The sequence below is a fragment of the Apteryx rowi genome, unplaced genomic scaffold (assembly GCF_003343035.1).
Source record: "Apteryx rowi isolate R43461 unplaced genomic scaffold, aptRow1 scaffold_441, whole genome shotgun sequence".
NCBI classification, from domain to species: domain Eukaryota; kingdom Metazoa; phylum Chordata; class Aves; order Apterygiformes; family Apterygidae; genus Apteryx; species Apteryx rowi.
In genome coordinates this window covers 577879-583878 of record NW_020450696.1, presented here as the reverse complement: position 1 = coordinate 583878, position 6000 = coordinate 577879, and positions in this window count along the sequence as shown.

The window sequence follows — 6000 nt, the reverse complement described above, 5'->3', positions numbered from 1 at the left end:
ACTGCATGACAGTAAGCAGTACTAGCTGCTTCTGTCTTGAGTGAAATCCTGGAAGGCTGTATCTTTATTTCATTGTATCAGAATGAATTCAGTTTAGCCTTTCCCACTATCAAATGTGCTCAAAGTCTTAAATCAATGAAAATGTACGTTCCTTACACATAATGTCCAAAACGAGAAGCATAATTAAGGCTGATGTAATCTAATGTATATGTTATATTCCCACTGTAGTTTATTTCCAGACTTAGTCTTCAGGAGGATGTTTTTTCTTTATTTTTTTGCCCTGTACTGTGGTACAATATTTTTGACTGTTGATAAAATGAATACACGAAAGAAACAAAAAAATACAGAAAATATAGAAAAATATTGAACCAGGGTTTTGTGTTGATAGTAAATCAGTGAACTTGGATGATCTTTACGAGATGGGCTTTTGCCATATAATAATGATATTTTTACTGCATATTTTAGGGGGTTTGGTTGTTCCATAGAGGGGCTGAAGAAACTGTGCAAATATCACCAGTAGTTCTTGAATTTCAAATAGCAAATCTCAGGTGACATGGAATTTTTATTGATCAGAGCACTTTTTCAACAGAAAGACCAGAGGGAGAATATTCACTCTTTTCAAATGAAATCCATCTTGATACGTAAGATTAACTACAAGGTCTCCAGTAAACTAATGTCTCCTAAGAATTCTTTCTGGAGATGCATGGTTATTTCTTAATCATAATTATTTTGTTCATGGTTTCTAAAGAAATTGGCACAGCTTTTCAGAAGACAGAATGTTCACCTAGTTTCTAAGCTTGGGACCAAATGTTTATTTTTGCTATCTCAATTTGATTTGATAGTACTGGGAAGCTGTCACCATCTGCTTCTATCTTATGAGATTTGTCTCACCATGTGAAAAATAATAGATGTGACCAGAATGTTCAGGTTAGAGAAGAAATTTCACCTGTATATGTTGCTTTGACTTAAATGAAAAAGGAGCAGTTAATATAAGAAGCACTGATGAACACTGAAAAAACATTTTTCCCTGTTAAAAACTGAGGCTAATAAAAGTATTTTTGAAAGAAAAAAGATATTTCTGACAAAAGCACTTTTAGAACTTAGAGCAGGAATTTGAGGTTGTCAGAARGCAAAGTCTTTCTAACTTTTAAAGGTTTTAGGGGAAGTATATTTTCTGTGACAACTCTGTTTTTTACAGTTTTACTAAATTTTATTGAGTAGAGAGAAAACTGTTTCAAGAGCTGCTGTGGCTCGTAGCTATTTTCATATGAGAGAGAACTCCAAAGACAAACTTTTTAAAGCAACTTTATATAGTGAGTATACTGGTATACTGAATACTAGGGCTAAAAGGAGCAAAAAGATTAAAACCATTTCTGCAACAGGAGAAACTGCCTTCTCTTTTTCATTTCCCAGATTCCTGGGGCTAAATTTGTGAACATGGACCCTCAAAAATGTTGCTTAAAAACACTAAGGTCAAACCTTCTTGTCAGTTCTTCCAGTCTGCGGGCATTGCGTACTTATGCCTGCATGGCCACTGCGATGGCATGAACAGGAACTGACCTTTTCCAGCTTCTCTGTCAAAAAGAGAAAGGTGGGTGGGTTTTTTTTGTTTTGCCTTTTTTTTTTTTTTGCCTTTTCATTCATCAACTGAAGCAGTGGTTGAAGATAGAAAGCAGGACCAGATGGTGTTGCCATCTTCAGTGGTCCCTGCTCATGTACATAAAAAAGACCTGAGCAGGTTACCTATATGGGGCAGCACAGCGAACCCACCTACTCAGGGTCAAAAAATATTATAGCTGCCTTCTCCAGTTTCTTATCACCTTTGGGGATTGAGAAGTTAAGAGTCTTGCGTTCTTTGTTTGTCAGTCAAGTTTGTCTGCCTGTCCCATTGTATTTTTTTTTTTTAAGGTCTTTTACTAGGCTGTAAGGAGAAGAGAGAGGACTCAAATCTTGTCATTTACTTCTTGACAGTAGGAAAAGAGATAGTCTGTCCAGATTTCTGCTAAAGCTTGATTTTAGGGTGGTTGAACAAGCCTGATGAATATAGAATAAAATCCAAAACTTTTTGAAGGAGAATAATTGCATAGGTCCACTTGACTCTGCTTGGCAATGTGCTCTGAATACTCGATTTTATTTAATGGAGATGAATTTGGTTGTAGAGATCAGTACCACAGGAGATTAGAATTGTTTTGTTCTGGATTTTTTCAGTGACTGCATGACACTGTTTTCCACAACAGTGAAAAGGGATACAACTGCATTGTATTTGGATGAAAGAAAAAAGTTTAAATAGCACAAAGACCTCTGATACGTAATTTAATGTCTCAAAAATAAATCTATATTAAATAAATATAAAAAAGAGAAGAATATAAAATAAATATAGAAGTGTATGGATATTAAAATGGAAATATATATAAATGCAGAAAAAGAAAATTTTACTATGGGTAGTTGATTCAAAGTCAGGGTTGGTCAAACAACTTGAAGCTCTGCCTTTGATTCTCTCTCTAGTGTGGCATTTGCAAGTGGAAAGGAAAAGCAGATTGCAAATTTTTCTGCTAGCACCAGCACCTGAGACATCAGCTAAGACAAGGAGCAGTAGCATCTCTGTCCTCTTCACATTTCCTCCTGTCAGCTTCCTTTCTCCCCAGTAATGTAGCAGCAGAGGAGAAAAGAACGTAAGGACAGTCACTTTTATATTGTGATGAGTCTGTCCAAGACACTTAAATTGGCTTTGAGTAGTACTGTGCCAGGACCGAGGGAGAAGGCAGTGATAACAAAGGCAGGGAAGAATCAGTTGTTCACTTGCCACCACCTTTTCTCATCTCCCTAGCCAAAGAGTTGTCATTCCCTGAGATATATTAAAGATAGACTGGATAAAAGGCATCTGGTTTAATTTGGCTGTGCTTCATTAATCTAGCTCTTCTGAGATCTATTCAGGAATAACTCGTGTTTTCCTTCCTAATCTCTTCTACCTTTTGGAAGGTGGCTAGCACTGCCTAGTCCAACTTCCTCCTTAGTTGCCATTCCTGTCTTATTTAAGGAAATTAAATACTTTTAGAGAAGGAAATGTCTTTGCTCATTGCACAAATAATTAGGAGCTTCAGACCCCTGCCAAACTTGGTTGTGTTTTCTTCTGAGCTTTTTTCAAATTGTGGTTCATCAGGCTGGGAGAAGTAAAAATGTGCACCCTACAGTGCTCCCTGTATTTTTGCTGCAGGAAAAAGGAGAGGAAATATCCCCTGATCCTGTTCAGTGTTTAGGAAGAGAAAAAAATCCTGCCTACTAAAGTCCTTGCCTTCAGAGAAATGATATTCATGAATTCAAAAACCCACATATAAATCTTCCAATTTGTTCATGTCCAGATTATCCCTTCAAGCTCTATTTTTTTGGTCTGCAATCATGTTTTTGCTCTATTCATCAGAGCCAATATTATGTTTTTTATATATATAGTATGTATTGTTTTAAACAGGGGACCTTGGTTATTATAATAATATTAATCAGTCTAATGTCTTTCTCCTTTTGCCCATAAATTTTTCCCTCTTGTTTGGAATAGAATGTTTTCCTGGCACATCTCTCCTTCAATTTGTTGCCATCTTTTCTTTCTTTACATTAATATTCTGTTTACAATAATCAGCATAACTCAGTCTAACTAAACGTTGAGGCCTGAAAAAAATTGTTGTCTATCTCCCATTTCCAAATGTACAAATCACAGTGAATAATCTAACTCCAACTCCAACATGGAAGTATTATTTCAAAGTGAGTGACAATAATGATCTTTAAATTACATGACCAAATTCTCTGCTGACTTTTATGTTTTCCTGTAAATCAGGAGTGCATTTTTGAAGGCTATAAAGTTGCACTGACCTTTAATTAAGCAGGTGACTGCAGGATCATTTTGTGCTTTTAACATCTTCAGACAGAAATAAGATATAGATCCCCTTGATTATAGGCTATTTAGTTTGCTTCAGCAGCTGGGGGAAGCAAGGCAGGGGACCGGATATAGATTTTGAGGTGTTTCAGCAAGCTGACCACCTCCTCGGCCCCTTGGCAGCAAACGTCTCCTGCCTTTTAACCACATGAAGCAGCATCCCGTCCTCCTCGCCTGCTCCATGCAGGTGACCACTTCCAGCAGGGAGCGGGGCGCTTTCAGCCAGCAGGAGAATGCAGCGTAACTCCTGGCAGCATGGGGGCTCCAACAGCGCCTTCCTCTCTTCTTTGGCAAGAAGTTTCAGGTTAGAAACTGCCATCTGGTGGCATGGAGTTTGTGTGGGCGTGCTGTTTTATTGCAAATGTAATATTCATTGCATTTAAAATCTCCTCCTGATCCTCTGTCCCAATGAAACAAGGAAGCATTCCAGCAGTTATAAAGCCAAGTACTAAAGCTGGGAAATGTACCCATAGCCTTCCACCATTTTATGTCTTCAGCTCTGAAGTATATATATATATATATATATGTATATATACTTTTTTTTTTTTTACTTCCCATTTACTGTCTCTTTGCCTGGTTGCTTTTCCGCATGGAAAAGTTAATTTATTAGGTATTATTCATATCATTCCAGCAGTAGTGGGAATTGGTTGCTTGCTGTGGGTGGAATCTTCTGCGATTTTAGTAATGAACATCTCTACGGCGCAAGCRTGACTTGTATTCTTTTAAAGGCTCTGGCCGGCCTTGGATCTTTGGGTAGGAATTTGTGTGGGGGAGGGCATGCACAGTGCTGGCACAGCCCGTTTGCTTTCCTCTTGCCCTTCTCCCCGCCCCTACACATACGACGGTCTCTCTCCTTTTCTTGGCCAAATTTAGCTTCCTTAGTCCAAAGAATGGGTTAGAGTCCATTGAGCACTAGAGCGTTTCAAAGAAATGATTGCCAAACTTCTTAACGTAGGTCAGGTCCTCACTTGCTCTTGAGAGAACAGAAAAACCAATAAGCACTTTTTTTTAATTAGCCTTGGTTCCATATGTAGCATTTGCATCTCAGATGATTACTTTTGGTAAATTTGTATGTAACATAAAATTGGGTGTTGTAATGAAAATATAGGACAATTGATTTTAAAGTAATACTACAAGCCTGTTTATAACTTGCAAGGCTGTTGCCTGTGACAGAAGAAGGCAAATAAAAATGCCTACAATGTTAATGCATATGTGCACATTCGAATAGTGAGTGGAACAGTGGAGAAGGAGAGGTTTTATGAGAAGTAGGCTCAGATGATAACATAGCATTTCTGTGATACTGGTAACATTTTATAGATAGGGAGAATAACTCAGTTAAAGCACTAAAACATAGAAATATTTAGCAGCCCTTCTCATGTGGAATGCTTTGCTGTCTTCCAAAAGGTGACTTACTTACCTTCTTTAAAAAAAAAAAAAATTGCACAGCCCATTAAGTGTCTTGATATTCATCACAAAATAAATGTTATGACAAATTAATTTAATGAAAAGATACCATGAAAAATAACACGGCATAAATGGAAAGTGTTATGACTAATGGTGTTAATAAGTGAAAAATTGTTCTCCTTAGTGTAATCAGAGGTAGTTTGTATCTTAAATTTTGGTGTAATCTGTACCTGACTTAAATAAGTTGTCTCATCTAAACTGTTAGATGACTAACAGAGTGTGCGGTAGATACGTTAACACAGGACTGAGGGAGAAAAAATCCTCTTGTGTTGATGAATAGCATAATTCTTGCATTTTGGTACTAGGCCTCTGCAGGAGGGAATATGAATCTTACAGTGAATCCTTTCGTCTTTCAGTCCAGTTCTCCTTTAATTTTTGGTAAGTGAGAGAAACATAAATGGTTACTGCTTTCTTCAAGTTTCAGTCCTATCATCCCATTGCAGTAATGGGGAATGGGGGGACTTGGGAGGACAGGACCACATGAGTTTAAGCATGGTTTTTCTGGAGCGAACTTTTTTCTCCATTCTAATCCCAATGGCTGTAAACATGATTTTTATTAATTAGGAGTCTGGTGTTTTGCTGCCTCCATCAATGCAGAACATATTTGGTGA